Source organism: Lichenostomus cassidix, chromosome 9 (genome assembly GCF_008360975.1).
Source record: "Lichenostomus cassidix isolate B80296 chromosome 9, HeHo_3.0, whole genome shotgun sequence".
NCBI classification, from domain to species: Eukaryota; Metazoa; Chordata; class Aves; order Passeriformes; family Meliphagidae; genus Lichenostomus; species Lichenostomus cassidix.
The window spans coordinates 17883491-17901474 of record NC_139490.1 but is presented as its reverse complement, the minus strand read 5'-3'; the positions used below and the strand labels follow the sequence as shown (position 1 = coordinate 17901474).

The window sequence follows — 17984 nt, the reverse complement described above, 5'->3', positions numbered from 1 at the left end:
ATGGGGCAGAGGCAGTGCTGGTCCCACAGGCACATCTGCTGCATCCCTTCCATCCCTGGGTGACAGTGGGAAGCTCTCCTGATTGCCCCTAATGGCATTCTAGGCAGCAGAGCTAACCCAGTGCCTGTGGGACTCCACACAGCAGCTCTGCAGTGACAGCAATGATATCTTTCAGAACCTTCTAGAAAAAAATCCCTTCAGGGACACACAGTAATAGGGTGCAGAACAGCTCTGGGGAAGCTTTCACTTCCTTTCCCTTTCAGGAATAAACCATTTCTAAAGCAGACATAGCAATGACAAAGGGCAAAACCAGCATGTTACAGGATCTAACTGGCATTAAATGTGTTGGGTAAAATAGTCCTTAAAATGGAATAGACAGGCAGTGGTTTGGGAGCTTGTGATTCACAGAGTAGCAACAAAGTGGAATCCGTGGGTATCAGCAGTGGGAAATGTCCCCTCTGTTGATAATATTTAGCAAATATATAGAGTAGTTCCATCCTCATCCCACCCCCAGCAAAGCCACGTCTATAAGTTTAATTTAATGTCAGGATTTCAGAGATTAGGAATGAAGACTTGTGGGGCTTTTGTACAAATCAGAACTGTGCAGAGCTCTCAGGGTATCTCCTGATCTCTGTGTGTGTACAAGGCTAGATTCTTGACTATGAACTTTACCTTGTTGAGTACACTTGTTATCTTATTAGCTAATGGAATTTCTGTTTCTTCCGCCATCTGTTCACATTTAAAAGGTGAAGTTTCATTAATTTGCTTACAACACAAACCAATCCCTTTCATGGAGCTTCCAAGCAAACACATTTCTAACACATATTTTTCCTTCTTTGATAATGAAAGTAAATTAACCTGTGAAATTATCACTCTTAATACATGCAAGGTATGCAAGTACCTTTTGTAAAAAGATCTATTTACATATATGTATCCATTATATCGCTTCATGTTTGTAGGAGTATTTATATACCTGTGTTACATTGTTCTGTCATTTATCTATTATCAGATTACTATTACTTGTTGAATTGCAAGATACACATAAATATTTTCTTTCCATTCCAAGGGCAGTATATACTAGATTCTCTCTAAAGTTAGGTATTTTGGAATATGTGATAAGATGTGAATTAGGGGCATTACAATGTTTAGATGTGCCACCTGTGGTGGTCCTGATAACATAACTGAGCTGGGAAAGGAAGCCTTTGAAGAGAAAGTCAAGAAAATGGCAAACAAACTTTCCTGCTTTCAGTAGGGACAGCAGTTTTCATGAGAACATGGACATTAGTTGTTTAGTGAGATGTCAAAAAATCAACAGGGCAGGAAACATTTTTAAATGACTGGAAAACAAGGCTAGGGAATTGCTTCAAAAGTCAGTTTGTGGATCTTCAAAAGTCAATTAAAGGCTGAAGTGGAGAATAATTTCTTTTAGGCTGGGGAAAATGGGGTAAGCCATCTTGCAGCAACGTCTGCCTTCCTTCAGCACTGTGCAAAGCTGGCACAGAGCTCTTCCCTTTGGCTGGTGTCATTTCTCTGAAGGTCCACCCTGTCCCCAGTCACTCTTTGCTCATAAGATGGAGGAAGCTACACAGGCTTTCCTAATTCTAGTTCTAGTCTTTTCTTGGAAGGTAAAGGCTTGCGAAGGCTTACTTGGAAGGTTGTGTGACTGACTTTTTGTCAAACTTTTGCACATATGTAATATGCAAGGTTCCCTGTGACATTTCCAGTGATAGTGTGCAAAAAATCTTGTCATTCATGATGAAATGACACATTTTGATGATGATATCTTCTTGGGTTTCCAATGAGAATATGGATAAATGCTTCTTAACCACATAGAAAAGCCATTCTTTGCTGGCTCCAGGTGAATTCTTGCTCTTGTAAACTTTGGCTTTCTCCTGATGGATCCCTTTGGAGTCAAGAGGTGTGGGGAAGGAGGGAGCATGAGAAAGTGATGTTCTGAGGATGTGAAGGATTGCTGTCAAGCACTGTTTGGGTCTGGAGGGTAGATATCCAGGGAGGAGAGTAGCAGAAGCAAGATAGGGAAGTGGATTGTTGATATTACAGAACATGGTGATGGAAGAGAGTGCTTGGCTTGAATCATAAAATAAAACATTTCCTGGGATGCCAGGTTTCTAAAGTGTGTGTTCTTTCCACAGTGCACTAATATTCACCTATAAATCATTTAAAAATATGCCTAACTGTCTAAACAAACCTGTGATCTGATAAAAAGGTCCTGACTTTGCTTCAACAACAATGCCAACATCATCCTTATTTTCCACAGAGCTCTCTCCTTTATGCAATTTTCTCATACGAGTGGGAAAAGCTCCCAGTTCCTGTCAATAATGACACTGCTCTGCCCTTAAACTCCCTCTTGACAATAGACATTTTCTAGAACATGTGTGAAATAAAGCAGCATGACACTGTCTGGGCAGGTGAACTGCCGTGATTATCGCTGCTGCTCCTTCTTCCACCTAACCTGTCTGTATCATCCCCCTTCATCTGTGGTGACTTCCACGTGGTTCATCTTTGGGGAAAAGTATATCTATATTCAGCTGTCAGCCCAAGATCACTGGAAATGTCGCTTGTTTGCTTTTATGTCCTTGGTCCTGATGGATGTGTCTGGATTCCTCTGAAGGCACGCTGCTAGGTATTTATCTCGTGTTGTGGTGGCATAATGTGCTTTAGGTGCAGCACAGGTGGGTGTCCTGGGGCACGAGGGAGGGAGGCAGGGTGTGAGGAGAGCAGGAGGAGGACAGAAGTGCTTCTGTGTGTGTTGGGCTGAGGGTGAGGCTGTGCTGCACAGCAGGGACACAGTGGAGCCATCACAGTCTGTCACAGAGACCTCCAGCACACCCAGGCTGCTGCAGCTTTCTGCTCAGTTCTGTTATTCAGTCCTAATTACAGGCAGCAGAACCGAGCCTCAGGACTGAACCTTTGTGAAGTTGAACCATCTCTGGTTTTTCCAACCTTCAGTATAATGTCTTTTTTTTTCCCCCCCATCTTACCTGACTATTTGCTTCAAAAACAATTCTGCTGCTCCTGGCTTCATTAATATGCATCCAGTGCAATGTAAATGGCTCTCGAGGCCTCCCCTTGGTAGATGATTTAATGTGGCAGTTATGAAAGCTGCTCAGCCTGTGCTCCATTAGCATAATAATGAAGCTTCTGCAGCAGCGTTATCATCCTCAGAGGAAATAGCCTGAGTGGTCACAGCTCCTTTAACAAGTACCACTTTAGGATAAAAAGCAAAGGGCTCCGTTTGAAATGCTAGATTGGAATATGCAAAGTGAGAGGGAGTTGTTTGTTGTCTTTGCTGTGCAGGGAAGCTGGAGAAAGAGGCTCATCCCCAGCTGGGAGCGGGCAGGAAGGCAGGGAGCTGTGCTAGGCAGGGCTCCCCTCCTGGCATTGGGTGCCTGGCAGCACAGGACACATCCTCTTTGCTTGAAAAGTCAGGAGAATACAGGAACCCAGCTCTCTTTTAAGTCTTTGTCTCCTGTACTTGGCCTCTGAGATAAGGACTGGCTTATTTGCCCATACTGGGAAATTCAAAAATCCAAAATGCTGTGGTTCAAGGCTGTGTGTTTGGGTTTTGATTTTTGTGGTTTGTTAGCACGTTAGGGATGTATTACAAAATGGAATAGGAAGCTTTTGGGTAGCTGAAAGAAGTCTTTCTCTGTGACTGAAGGGAAAAGCAGACTTTCAGGTAAAAACAATAGAAATCATAACTAGGACTCCTCCAATATTATGAAACTGTACTTTGAATAAGAAACAGCTGAAAATGCAGGGGTGAAGTTTTAGGGTGCTGACGGACTTGGGAAGAATGAGGACAGTTTTCTCTGCCCTTCTTATGGAGTGAAGTGGGCAGAGGGCAATGGCGTTCCATGGGATGGGAATCTCTCCCTCGTTTCCTGGGTGCCAAGGATTCAGTGAGGAGTGTGAAGCTCTGCTTGGCTGCCTTTCCCCAAGGCTGCTGCCCCCGTGGCAAGAATGGTTTAACAACTGCAGCTTACAACTGAGTTTATTGAGCTGCTAATTTAATTTATTTTTAATATGGCAAGCCAAGTGAACAGAGGGGATTTTACATCCTACGCAGCCATCCTACTGTGGAGCTCACAGCTTCCAGGGGACAGACACTGGCTCAGGCTCCTCAGCTTGATGCATCTTTGTCCTGCCAGGACCTAGCACATGATGGATCCAAATTTAATGGATGTATTCCTGGATGGAAGAGCAGGCAGGAACATGGACCCAGACCTGAGCTCAGTGGGGCTCCTGGACCAACATGCAGAGGGTGTGCAGCTGGAGTCAGTCCCACAGCTGAAGCTCAAGGAAGCCAAATCAAAGTGCTCCAATGACTCTTCCCTGCTGGATGCAAAAATGTTCTTATTGTCAGGTTTTGGAAAATATGAAGTTGCCTGAAGCTGTCCTTTCTCAGTGACCCTTGATCTTTATTAGTGCTTTAAAGACATCTGATGATTTATTTTCCTCTTGCACAAAGGGTTTTGATTTGGTACCCGAGGGAGGATGAGGGACAGTGGCACCAGAGGCAGGGGTGTTTCACATACCATTCGTAGAATTTGTCTATGCAATTGATTTCTGCAGAGGTTAAGTTTTTCTGAAGAATTCCTTTTTGGTAATTTTCAAGGTTTCTTTTCAAAGAAAGGAAGCATGTTTTGTAGTATAATGTAATTAATGGATATACTAGAAGTTAATAAAACTTTAAAATTATACCCTAACTCTACTTTACAAAGTAAATGTTATGAAGACTTTCAAAAAACCCAGAACATACTAGAGTGTTCCTCAGGTAGCTCAGTGGTAGCTAGGTGGAAATGGGCAAGAAAGGAAAATAACTCAGAGTTATTATAAGACAATCCTGCTTGATCCAAATGTTTTGAATGGTAAACATTGCTTCACATGATATATCTATGTGCTCCTGTATGCTGGTAAATTATTTGCCTTATTTCCAAGCCTGGAGTTGCTCTTCATCCCGAAGCTTTGCTTCACCAAACACCTGAGGGATTGAGAGTCCAGCCCTGCTCCTGTTGAAGTGGGAGTTTAGTCTCTGTCCTTCAAGAGTTTCCTGGAACAATCATGTCCATGGACGATTTCTGTTGTCACTGGAACTGCTCAGGAAAGGTGATGGGAGAGGGAGGGACTTTGAATGTCTTCAGAATTTATCTTTGCATACCATAAATGTCTGCAAAATGCTTAGCTTGACTGTTAATGACCGAAACCCAGCTGAGGGATTTGTTCATATGCTGTTTACACACATTCAGTTATACAAAGTCCTGTTGCCTCAGCTTCATTCCAAAGTCTCACATCTCATACCTTGTGGCTCTTCCTGTTATTGCCCTAAGCACACTTTCTGGGGGTTATGGACTCTATTTTTAATTTGCTGACACCACTCTCACACTGATTATGTTAATCACATGCACTTTGGTGACCTCTTGCTCTTTTTGCCTTTCTTCTTTTGCTTGCAAAGGTCCACTGGGAGCACTTAGTCACATCACTTCTTTCTTTTTCCCCTTTGTTCTTTGCCACTTTTTTTGTTTTTCGCTGTTGAAACAGCAGCAAAGTAAATTTTGACAGTTTAGGGGGTGATCTGTCCTATTTTTGGTTTCCAGGGAATTGGGTTTCATGGTTTGATGGTACTGGCTGGCAACTCTGACCTTGGGATGCTGGTGGTTCAATCCTTGTATAATTCCACTGTGCTCAAGAGTTAGTTTTAGTATGCATAAGTATGCATCAGCTGAGAATCAGACATGGCCTTTTCCTGGGCTTTAAGGTTGACTGCCTTTAGTTATTATGCACCTTCACAGGAAGAGAGAGAAGGAGAAGATGCACTGAGCCTGACCTAATCCATTCTTCCACATAGGGAGTAGGGATAGAGAGAAAAGTGTTCTTAAATTCTTTCCTTTTGCCCATCAAAGATTTGGGCAGTTGTCAGCAGCGACCTTTTGCCAATCCTGTTGTCCATTCACTTTATTAATTGCAGCACATTCAAAAACAATTAGGCAAATTAATGGAAGAGAAATACCTTTGAGGCTATCAAAGGCAGTTGGCACTTAACCAGGAAATTGCCAAACTGTGACTTCAGGAGTTTGTCTTTGACATCAGTGCTATGAGCTGGTGTCACTACCTTCTGTTAGCTTTGTGACATTGGAAACTGCTTTCTTATCCTCTTATTCCACACTCCTCCCATCTGCACATAGTTTGGACATTTATGGTTTGCTCTTGTTGTTGGCAATATTAGGGAAGAAATGTTTTTCAGTATCTTGAAATGAAAGGCTCTTATGCATTAGGTGTAATGGGCTTGTAGTGCTCCCTGCAAAGTGAACCTCCCGGGTGATAAGGCCTGTCATTTCAGATTGAAGGGAAAATAGGTGGAATTGTGAAAGAAATTTGATGGTTTCTATTCCTGCTTCTAAATAGAGAGTGGGAGGGCTTTCTGCTAAGCGGTTGAAGTTATTATTGTCTTCGAGCTGAAGAAACTGGAGTCAATAATCCTCACACAGAGACTCTAGTCACTGTTTTTGGTGAAGGATGGATTGTCCTGAGAACCTATTCCACAGTGTCCTATAGCCTTAACAATTAACATGTTCGAGAAGGTGATTTTTTTAATCTGATCTCATTGATTTACTTAAAGCGAAGGCTGAACCAAAGTGTGCTGTGTATTACCATGTACACTAACCTGTGGCATCACTAATCTGTTGCCTTTCAATCCATGAGATTCTGGCACAACTTGCAGTGACGTCATGTGCAGAGAAGGCTTCCCTGGCCTGAAGTGTGAATTTTCTGGAAAAAAAAACAAAGGTGGCATTGATGTCTCTACTGGGAACAGTCATTCATGCAGGAGGAACTTTTGACTGTTCTTTTTTGTGTGAGATTATTACTGATCTTGAACCTTATCCAGGTTCAAGGGGAAAAAATGAAAAGTCTTCTAAACTCTTGTTACATAAACTCATGTATGGCTATTGGTTTTCAAGCGTGTTCCAGCTTCTAGTAAATAGTTTTGTAACTTTTTTTTCTTCTAGGCCAACCAGGAGGAGAGATGCATTTTACATTACTTTTTTTATACTAGGCTCAGTCTGGAAAAAAAATGTGCAATGCTACTTACTTTTGGTAGTGCTTCATTTTTATTGAAAGGAAATATTACTGTGTGGACAGATGGGTGTTTGTTTACACTGTTTAACAGTGCTATGCAACTGGTTTATGTGCTCACAGGTTATCAAACATGAATTTCTCTTCATGTTCTTTGCAATAAAAAAAGTGATTTTGGACACTCCAGAAATGAAGTGCTACCAGCCTCATTGTATTCTTCTGTGCTTTTCAAGGCTTGAATGCCTGCCTTCTAATGTGAAGATAAAGAGGGCTGTGAATATTAAAAAGTAGCATTGCCAGCTAGAGTTAAACTTTCAGGATGAGACATTAACTTAAACCACATGTGAAATGCAGCTGTTTTTACTGAGGCTTTCATCAGTCTGCTGGGAAGATTGGTGGGTTTTAATATGTGGTCTCAAGCAGAGCCAATAGAAATGTGTGGAAAATGTGTGTGAAATCAGTGTGTGTCCATGGGGGGTCTGTGGTGTTGTGTGGAGCATTTTATTTGTGTTAATATAAATAGTGGTGGCAATACCTATCTGATCACAAATGCCTTTATTTGCCAGGCACAGACAGACAGGAATGATCAGACAAATAGATCTGGTGAATCACAGTGACCATAATAAGTCATGTCCTGGTTTGGTTTTTTCCCAGTTGATCAGAAGTAGCAAGAAGAAACCATGGACTAAAAATCCTCTGCAGAAAAACATCAGACACCTGAGACAGGCTGGTCACAAAACCACTGAAGACTGATGCTTTTGACTCAAATTTCTAATGCCACTTAACATCTAGGTGTTAAGGATGACTGTGGATCAAAGAGGTGCTGAATTCACAGCTGCTAAAAGAGAAATTGCTGTGCCTGTGAGCAGGGATGAGCAGAGAGATGAAAGCTGATCTGTTAACAGGGTGTGCTGTATGAATTCATCCACAGGAAAGGTTAAGGGATAGGAAAATCTGCCACTAGCCATGAGGAGAGCCAGCATTTCCTTGGCATGGGAGCTGAAGATCCTGGTGATGCTGAGTGGATTTTGCTCCCGTGTTTCTGGCAGGATGGTGGCTGAACTCAGTACAGATGTCACTAATGAGCTCCATGTGCAGGCAAAGCCTTCAGAAAGGTGTGCTAAAGAAAAGCCTTCCTCTGCCTGTGCCAGGAGGAGATGTGCTAAGCCTTTCCCAGCTGGAAATCACTCCTGTACCTTTGTGTACAAGGAGAAGGGACCAAATTTGGTAACAACAGCAGAGCAGAGCCTGACAGGAAGGGAAGAGATCCAGATTCACTGAAGTTTTGCCCTTGTGCCTAGACATAATAGGATCTGGTGGATATAAAGGACAGTTTTAGAGCAGTTTTTCACTTAATACAAAGACACTTTGACTAAAGGGAGAGAAATAGGAAACCAAAGGAGGTGGTGAAGCCTTATTGAGTGTGCATTTTTTTTAAACCTCTGATAAGTGATAAAAGTGATTCAGACTTTATCAGCTCTCTGTAATTTTCAGAAGTGTTATAGGAAGTGAAAGTAGCAAAGAGGCAAAGGTTGGTTGTGTAATGATAGTCTTAGAGAGACTCATTTTGTTTGAACACACTTATAACCAAAGAGCAAATGGAGAAGAGGTCAGGGAACGAAACTGGGTTGACTCTACACAGGAAAAGTTGGAGGGAAGAACTGAAAGGTAAACACAGTTATGGCTCCAGCAGGAGAAAGAGTGATTTACTGAAAAAGGCAGGGGAATTGCAGTGTGGGTTCTTGGTTTGTGCTTATACCTCAGCAAATTTTAGGGGAACAAAACCCTGATGCACCGTTAAATAAAATAGGAGAAGAGAATGTAGAGTGCATCTCAATTTTTAGTGAGGCACTCTGTTATAATAGCAAATTATTATTCTGTGAAACAGGGGTACACACACACATATGCTTTGTAGACACTGGAAATAATAAAACCCCCAAACAAACAAACAAACAACAATCCACAACCAATTCTGCCTCTGTTGGAGGGCAAGAATTCCCCTTTGGGTGTGGATAATGTAATACTTGTCATGCCAGACAGTCCAAAAGGGGCAAAGATTTCATTGATGATTATCAAACACCATCTAGAAATGCAGTTAGACCAACACTAGCACAAGCACATGCTGTCCCTTTCAGGAAGAGCATTTTCACCTCCTGAAGATCCTTAAACGTGCATTTGATATGTGAAACTTGTTCAGCCTGGCATGAAGGCTTGCCTAAGGGGATGTGCTGTAACACAGCAGCCAGCAGCTTGGAACTCATGTGAGATCTTCACGTTGGCAGCCCTCAAAAGGGGAGCAAACACACTGATGTTTGCTAACCTCAGAAAATCAGCAGCAATAGTGATGAACAGCATCAAACACAAGCTTTCCTTTCCAACAAACATGCTGTGCAAAGACTTAACAAGAACTAAAGAGCTTCCTACAGGGGGCTGTCTAATTCCCATCAAAGTAATCTCTTGAAGGGTAATGGAAAATGAGAGAAGGTTTATTGATAGCTCTGATTTTTTTTTTTTTTTAATTTAATTTCACTCAGTCATGCTTCTGGCAGAAAAATAAGATCAGTTCTAACAGATTTCTCTCTGAACCTCACTGCTGGTTCTAGCCCTCTTCCCTGATCCCCACAGCACTGGAGCACACAGACTGTCCCACTTTTGTCTTCACTTTGCCTTTTTTGTTCTGTGTGGAGTCGTTATTTGCTCATATGAACCCCTGGAGACAAAGATTTTAAAAAGCCACAGTGTGATTACATACAAACTTCTTTTTAGACGTAATTTCTCTCTTTAGTTCAAAACTCTCTATGGAGGTAATTAAACTGAACTAGGATCGGAAATGGGACCTCGTAAATAACTTGACAGAATTAATGCATTGGGTTATTTTTGTCTTTTAAATTCTCTTACAAATTGTTCTGGGAATAGACTGATTGTTTACCTCAGACATTTAAATGTGTCTGTTCAGAATCTTTAAGGAAATTTAATGCATTCATCTCAAATTCAGTGGATAAATTTTCAGGTTTTCATTGTACACTTGAAAACACCATGTATTTATATTTTTCAAATGAATGAACTTGTTTGCTTCAATTGGAGTTTCCACTGTTTCCTACAAACACGAGCAGGTATAGAGAACTGGGGGTTGGTCTCTTCTCCCAGATAATGAGAGACAGGACTCAAGTTGTGCCACGGGAGGTCTAGATTGGCTACTGGGGAAAACTTCTTCCCAGGAAGGGTTGTCAGGCATTGGAACAGCCTGCCCAGGGATGTTGCCATTCCTGGAGGTGTTTCAAAGCCATGTGGACGTGGTCTAGTGGTGGGCTGGCAGTGCTGGGGGAATGGTTGGACTCAGTGATCTTAGAGATCTTTTCCAACTGAAACCATTCTGGGAAAACCATTCTTATCTTGTGGATCATTCAGTCTCTGAGCCTGTGAAGTGAATGTGAAGTGAAATCCCTTGGCTCTAATTACAAATGAAGTAGCATAGGGCATGGAAGAATTCACAGAATAGGAGGAAGCCTTAAGGAGAGGTTTAGGGTCATTTCAGATCTTTCTCACTAAAGGTCCCTAATTTTTCATTGTCTGTGAGTTAATGCACTAATGGTCAATCAAGACATATTTTTATATATGTAAATATTTTGGCTGCTTGAAAGTTAAACTTATTCTTCAATCTTGTATTCCATTGCCAGCAAGAGACCTGCTGTGGTGCTCCTAAAATGATAAATTGATAAAATTCCTAATAGGAGAAACTCAACAGGAAAAAAACAAAATGAATTAACTTGCCAAGACATGGCTAACATCATTGAATTTATATATGTTTCATTAAACCGAGACTTGACAGCTTTATGAGGAAACAGTGGGGTTTGCAGTGTATGAAGAACCTGTAATACTGCCAAGGCTGATCAGGTCCTGTGCCATACAGCCTATTTAATAGACAAATATTTGTACAGTGAAAATGTCATTTTAAATGACTGGTTTGGTAATCCCTTAAGCTTTTAGATGATCTGCAAAGAATGGAAATTCTACCCCGGTGCTTAAGATCTAGTGGAACATTATCTAATGAAAGGGAATTTTAAAAAAGTGGGTTCCTAAATTAGGATTTTTTTGGTGACTCCTGCTGCTTCTTTTAGTCACAATTTTTCTGCCATGTTTGCTGGGGAACAAAGCCGGAACTGGCTTGATGTCTGTTCTCTCTGTTGCTGATGCAATTTGTGTCCTATATGCACATTCAGTTTGCAGGATGCTTACCTGGATCCACATTTGTGCTCAGGCTGTTGGTCTAAATACCTTCAGATACAAACTTGCCTTGACTGACTGAAGAAAGAGTAATAGCAATGAATAAAATCAAGGCTATTTTTCATAGTTTTGTCTTTTCCCATTGCCACCAGCAATGTGAAGAACACTGTAAGCTCACATTTGTGCAGTGAAAAGTCAGCGAGTCCATAGGGCTTGTCTGCAAGTTGATCAGCTCTTTATGGTGATCAGAATGATGCAAGGATGATTCTGTCTTGGTGATTTCATGTGGAGAACCCAGGATATGGATAGCAAATGCATCAGGCCATTCAATTAAAGAGTTGCACTTGATGGTCCTTGTGTGTGCCTTCCAACTCACAATATTCTGTGATCTGACTATAGCAGTTAAAGGAGGTTAATGAGGAAATCTAGTTCCATTTGACTGCATTTTTAGAAGCTGAAATCAGTTTCAGATTCGCTCTTGTTCTATCTTCCGTACAAAGCACAATTTCAATTTTCCTTGAGAACAGAACTGGGACTGAAAACTTACATTTCATTCTTCCCCTTTTTCATCTTTACTTCTATGATCCATGACCTTATCCTGCTTTTTGCCTTTTTTCTCCACAAAAGTCAGTGGCCAGTTTGATCTTGGAAAAAGAGAGAGATTACAACACAAGGCATACTGCTCATTTGAGAATGCAGATCTGAAAAGGCTAATAGTGAGCTAGAGAAATAGAGGAGCAAAGCCTAAATACTCCAAGAAAGAAAAGGTTAAGGACATGACAAACAGGAATAACACACACACGTGCACACAAAGATAAATACAACACATATTTTCCTCTCTCCGACATACATTTAACAGAGAAGTTAGAACCTAACAGGTAATTTAGTAAATTTCACAATTATTATGAGAAGAAAATGGTTACAGAAATAATAGCCAAGCTACCCAGAATCTGATTTAAAATAGTATGTCAGTAACTGTATGTTTCCCTTAGACTGTGCATGTAAAAAAAAGCTAAATTTCATCAATTCTCAAAACTAAATTTGCATATGACAAAGCAATATTTGGAAGTGTGACTGATCAGATTCAGGGACAGATGCCCTCCACAGCCTTTTAACTCTAATTGCAGCACAGCAATGTGTCAAGACTGGGCAAAGAATTTACTGGGGTGAGAAGCAGGAAGGGAAAAAAAACGTCTTGAAAATTGCATTAATGAAAACAGCAGGCAGGTGGCAATAACCAAATAGCTTTAATTGTCCAAGGAGCTCATGGGAATCAATTTGCTGTGATTATTACCCACATGGTGTAAGGAAGAAATAGCAAATTAAATAGAATGACACAAATGGTAGTAAACTATACCATAGGATTCCCATAGTGAGCTCGCAGCAGTTTTGTCCTCAAGGACATGCTGGTTTAGGTAATTTTCTCCTGCAGAAAACAGTTTTGATGCCAGTCAGACAATGAAACACAGTTATTATTAGTGCACACATGCAGCCTGACTTGGTAAACCAGATGTATTTTGGTTAGACTGCAAACCTTATAGACCCACAGTGTATAGGATTGATTTCTCCCTTAGAACTACCTTGACATTATTTAGTAGCTAACTCTGAAGCAGTGTTGCTTTTAACTTCCCTTCTTGTCTATACAAAGCCACACTAGGAGACCACACTGAGCAGGTATTTCAGATGTACTTGACTTAATCCATCAATAGTTTTTGTATTGCAGAAAATTTTCAGCATAAGAATAAAAATTAGACAAAAATCCATCTAAAATTTAACTGAGATGGATGCGGTTTTAAGAGAAGGTTCCTTCAGAGCAGCTGGTATTCAGCCAACTCACTTTATTCACTGAACACTTTGGCAATGCACATTCAAGCTTTTGGCTTGCCCAGTTAGGTGAGAAACTCAGATTTACCTGACCAAACACAGCCATGGCAGATGCCTTAAACTCTCTCATCTTGGCACAGGTCACTTTCCAGGCCTGCAGTTCTCTGAGTTATACCTGCAGAACAGAGAAAAAGGTGAAGAATTTGCGGGGGACATGAGAGACTGGGGGGTTTGAATTCCTGGTCTGAATCAGGCAGGCTAGGTTTCTGCTGGGATCTTCCACATCCTCAGGAAGTGCCTCAATCATTAGGCCTTCAGCTAATCACAGGCCCTGAGTAAATTCATGCCAGACCTTAATTATTTGAAAGCAATGCATTTCTGCAGAGAAGCTTTGATTTTTAAAGAAATGGCATTTCTAAAATGAAAAATCATTTTCAATGAAAGAATGCTAACTAACTAGGACATTGATTGGTGTGGGTCCCTCAGACAGGATATTCCCTCTTCCTTCAAAGGGGAACATTCAGGAAACAAGGACAGAGTTTTGTCTTCGAAAGGAAGGAATATTGATGACTGGATCTCTGCTTCTCAAGAGGGAAACTTTTATAATAGCTCAGAATGGTTGGGATGCCCAGCTAGAAATTGCCATGCTGCATGACCAGACTAATTCCACAAGGGAGCTTTGGGTGTTTATCTGTCCCAGATGCCAGGCAAGCTGATTCCACATTATTACTTGTTTGCTGCTTTCTCTCCCTGCACTTCCCCACATTTTCCACATGGTAATAACTGGATGTATTTTAGTGAAGCATCTTTACAACAACCTTCAGCAAGAGGATTCAAATGATGATGCAAAATCTGCACAGTTGATTGAAAACTAATCCTAGTTTCTATCTGGGAAGCATTAATTAGGGTTTCTACTATACATATATTATTTAGTTTGCCTGACAAGGCCTAGCAGACAAACTCAAAAGCATTCCTTTAACCACACTCTCATCTTTAGAGGACTGGGATCAATTCATAGATCTGGCTCAGCAAATAGATTTAGGATAACTTTCTTTAGAGTCTACACTTGGAGCATATTTAGACATTTTAAATGCATGATATAGTTTTGATTTAGGGCAAAATTAACTTTAAAAAGTGCACAGCAGTTCAGAAAATAAAATTCATATACCAGATATCTCAAGTAAGTAATATAACTCTCATCCCTCCCCATTTTTTCACAGGAAAAAAAACCAAAATAAAACAAACACTTTCTTTTCTTTGCTTCAATATCCTTTAGAATCATTCCAACAAGCTAAACAAGTCCAGTGGTGAGTATTCTCTTAGCCTTCACAATAATTTCCTGCATTAAATAAATAATCCTTGATTACAGCTACCACCTCTGGCAACTCTACGGCATTCCTTAATAAGCAGTAGTATGGGATTTATGGAATATACAGTAAAGAAATTAGAAAGGAAGTGCTTGAATCATATGTAAATTCCCTTATTGTGTATACTTTAGCAATTGTACACACTCTGACAGGTTCCTCAGCATGTACAAGCAGCAGGTGATTTCCTACTGTATGCTAATAACAATTAAGGCACAAATAGCCTTTTCTGTGTTTGTGTCTAGAAATACCTCGTGTTGTGATAGCAAAATTACGATTTGGAATTGAATTAACTTTTGTGTTTTTACAATTGCTTGTTCTGAAAAGAGAACAGAATTTAGGGGATGACTACGGAAATCTAATGTATGAACATTGTGAGCGGATTTGTTTGTGTATGTGTCTGATATCCAGATTATCACAGTAATAGCCAAAAATTGCTTTTCAATGATAAAACTTTCTTGTAAAATCCTTTTAAACGTTTTAAGCTTAACACTGTCCCTGGCTGGCATGGGAACAACCATTGGGAAATTGTTTAATTCCTTTAAAACTGGTTATATTCTTAAAAACAAGCTTAAACAGCCTTTAACAAAAGTAAACTACAGCTGATGCCAGCCATGAGTATTTGGTGCTATACAGTATTTATTTAAAACCATTGGCAGCACTCTATTTTTAAATCTATATTTGAACGTCATGATTCTGTTCAGGGGAAGGAAAATTTAACTATGTAGCATTTAGCAATCAATTATGAAGTGTTTAGTGTAATAAATATAGCATGTAATGGTGCTGTTTATGCTGGTAAAACATTTATCCTTTATATATGTGTATATAAAATCATAACAGTAACCATGTGAATATAAATCAAAAGTAAAGCAATGAGGATAGATGCAATTCAGAAAAGGACCTTTTGGTAAAGAAGTGCAGAAAACATGATCTGAGATTATTAGAAATGCCCATTCTTAGGAAATACTAGGAAATAGATCTTATATTAACTGAGAGTCTCCTTGCTGTGCACAAGGCAGTGAGAATGGATTTGCCTGGTGATGTTGAGATGGAATTGGTTTCTCCAGCTGGCCTGTCTGAAGGCACAGCTCAGTGACAGCTGAGCAGTGTGGCACATAAATCAAGCTGTGCCTGTGTGACATGATGGGATCAATGTCCAACCTCAGCCCTCTAATCCTGACACCACCACATCTAGGGATATTTAGTGCCTAATTAAAGACACCAACTGGCTGCTCAGTGCCATTGTACACCATGTCAGTCAGTGTGGTGCTGTGAGGGTGCCTGAGAGAGCTCAGTCTGGAGAACCTGGATATTGAGTGTAAAATTAATGCCTTACTTTCCACAAACGTAATTTTGGTCATAAATGGTAAGGAGAAAAATAGAAGTGCCAAGTCCTGACAAGATTGCAGAAGAAACTTTCATATTTACATCTTTATTTGCTTCTTTTGGTAAAACTAAGCTGGAAATGCTTGGAAGAAAACAAAACATAGTTAACTCCCAATCATTGTGTTTATATATTAACAAAAAATATCCCCCTGTGATCTGTTCATCACATTCGTACGTCAGATGGCTCTTGAAAAATCAAACATTCTCATTAAAAACGTGCTGCTGGTAGCTGGAACTTTGAGGTGGACCATCTCTGATTTGAATAAAATCACATTTAGGAATTGTTTGTCTCATTATGACCGGAATGGGGATATTTATCCTAAGAAAAGGCATGACAGAAGGAAGACGTGGTTGGATTCAGAAATACAGTCCTCTAATGAGATGGGAAGTTGTGCTCTACTTTCTGTGCCTGTTTGCCTGAGGTATGTGTTTCTTCAAACCCACAAGCTTAAAATGTGTCATCTAAAAAATATTACACTCTGCTTGCAGGAAGTCTGGCAAGCAGTGCCTGAAGTGAATTGAGACTCTTAATTCTTCCCAGTACATACAGATAACAATAATTTTCATTCTGTGAATGGCAAGGTAGCCTACAGCTCTAGGGCCCAAGCCTGATATCATTGATATCTGGTGTAACTTTGAAAAATATTCTACACAGAAATCCATTCTGGAGGGAAGAATGTAAATGTCTAACACGTTGTTTCACACCCATGCTTACATCTTTAGAGGTTTGTTACTAAGAAAAATGCTTATAAGATTTTTATTTCATAGGAACGAACACATTCCTGTTTATAATTTCAAGAAAATAAAAATAGTAATTACCTTTTCATGTGATCATTTCCACTACAGTTTGCTGAGATAACACAAATAAGGAGCTTTGACAGCAAGAAGCTAGATTGGCTCTAGTTTTCACTAGACATGGAGTCTTTAATAAAAACAGGAGTTCTGTAATTCTTAATTATTATTTATAATTCATGTTGCAATAAAGAAAGGAAATACATAGAGAAATTAAAATGCAAATTTTTTTTTCCAGGAGATCTCAGCAGACTTTTGAAATAATGTTGGCACAGACATTCAGAAATCCACATTTTACATGTGGTACATACATACATACAAATCCTACACTTCTTTTTGAAAGGGTTGAAGATTTATCTTGAGGGAATCCTTGACTATTTGGGAAAACTTCCAAAATATCTTGCAAGGTATGTCTGAGTTATTTGCCTTTTTTTTTTCATTTGATAATTATGAATAGAAAATGAGCTCAGACTAACAACCTGAATTGGTTCAGAAATAAAGAAAAATTCAGCCTTTATTTCTATATGAGACAAATAATAATAATAAAAATAATAAATAATTTCTTAAATTCAAGAAATTTGAAATGTTGTAATATCTTACTTCCACGGTAGAATTTTCTCATTTTTGCTTGATGCAGCAGTGAGCAACAGAAATGGATAGATTGTGCTTGTTGCCTGGGCTGATGGTTGTTATATCAGCTCTAATACATTTCCACAGAGCAACCTGAGATTTAGTATAATTTTAATATAAATGCATTATGGGAATTGAAGGGCACTTACAGATCCCAATTACTTCTGGGAACTGAGGGTAAAACCAGTCCAACTCCAAGTCCTTTGAAGGTGAAGGCAGGCAAAAGAGATTTATAGCAAAACATTTTTATTTTATTTGTAGTAATGCATGTCTGAATTCCACTTAACTGTAGTAGTGGTTTAGAATTTGGAAACCAGTAGCTAGGTAGAGGAAAGAAACACAAATTATTGCTCAGGGATAAGAGAGCAGAAAGAATTCAGCCATTTTATATTTTCTTTGGCTGCAGTAAAGGATACAAACCCTTCCTATACAAAACTATTTTACTATAAAAATCTAAGTTTTGTTAGTTCTGTTGCAAATAGAAAAACTGCTGAGCTAAGAGCTGTTTGCTTGTGCTGGCAATTATCTGCTGTATACTCAGCATAAATTTTTTCTAATATTTCTATATTTTAGTATGTTTTTCTAATAATCAAAAATTTTATCTTGTATGTTTTTCTTATATTTTATCTTGTATGTTTTTCTACTCCTATTATTAAATTCCAAAACTAC

The 17984-nt window shown here is 39.6% G+C and overlaps 1 long non-coding RNA gene across 1 annotated transcript in view; it reads left to right on the top strand.

Annotated features, from left to right (window-relative positions):
* The window catches only part of LOC146433388 (uncharacterized), a 170826-nt gene extending 153740 nt beyond the window's left edge, over window positions 1-17086 (top strand). The window contains exons 2-3 of the long non-coding RNA XR_014853944.1: window positions 16172-16315; window positions 16924-17086. This is a non-coding gene — a long non-coding RNA (uncharacterized LOC146433388). The remainder of the gene's footprint in view (window positions 1-16171; window positions 16316-16923) is intronic.
* The last annotated feature ends 898 nt before the right edge of the window (window positions 17087-17984 follow it).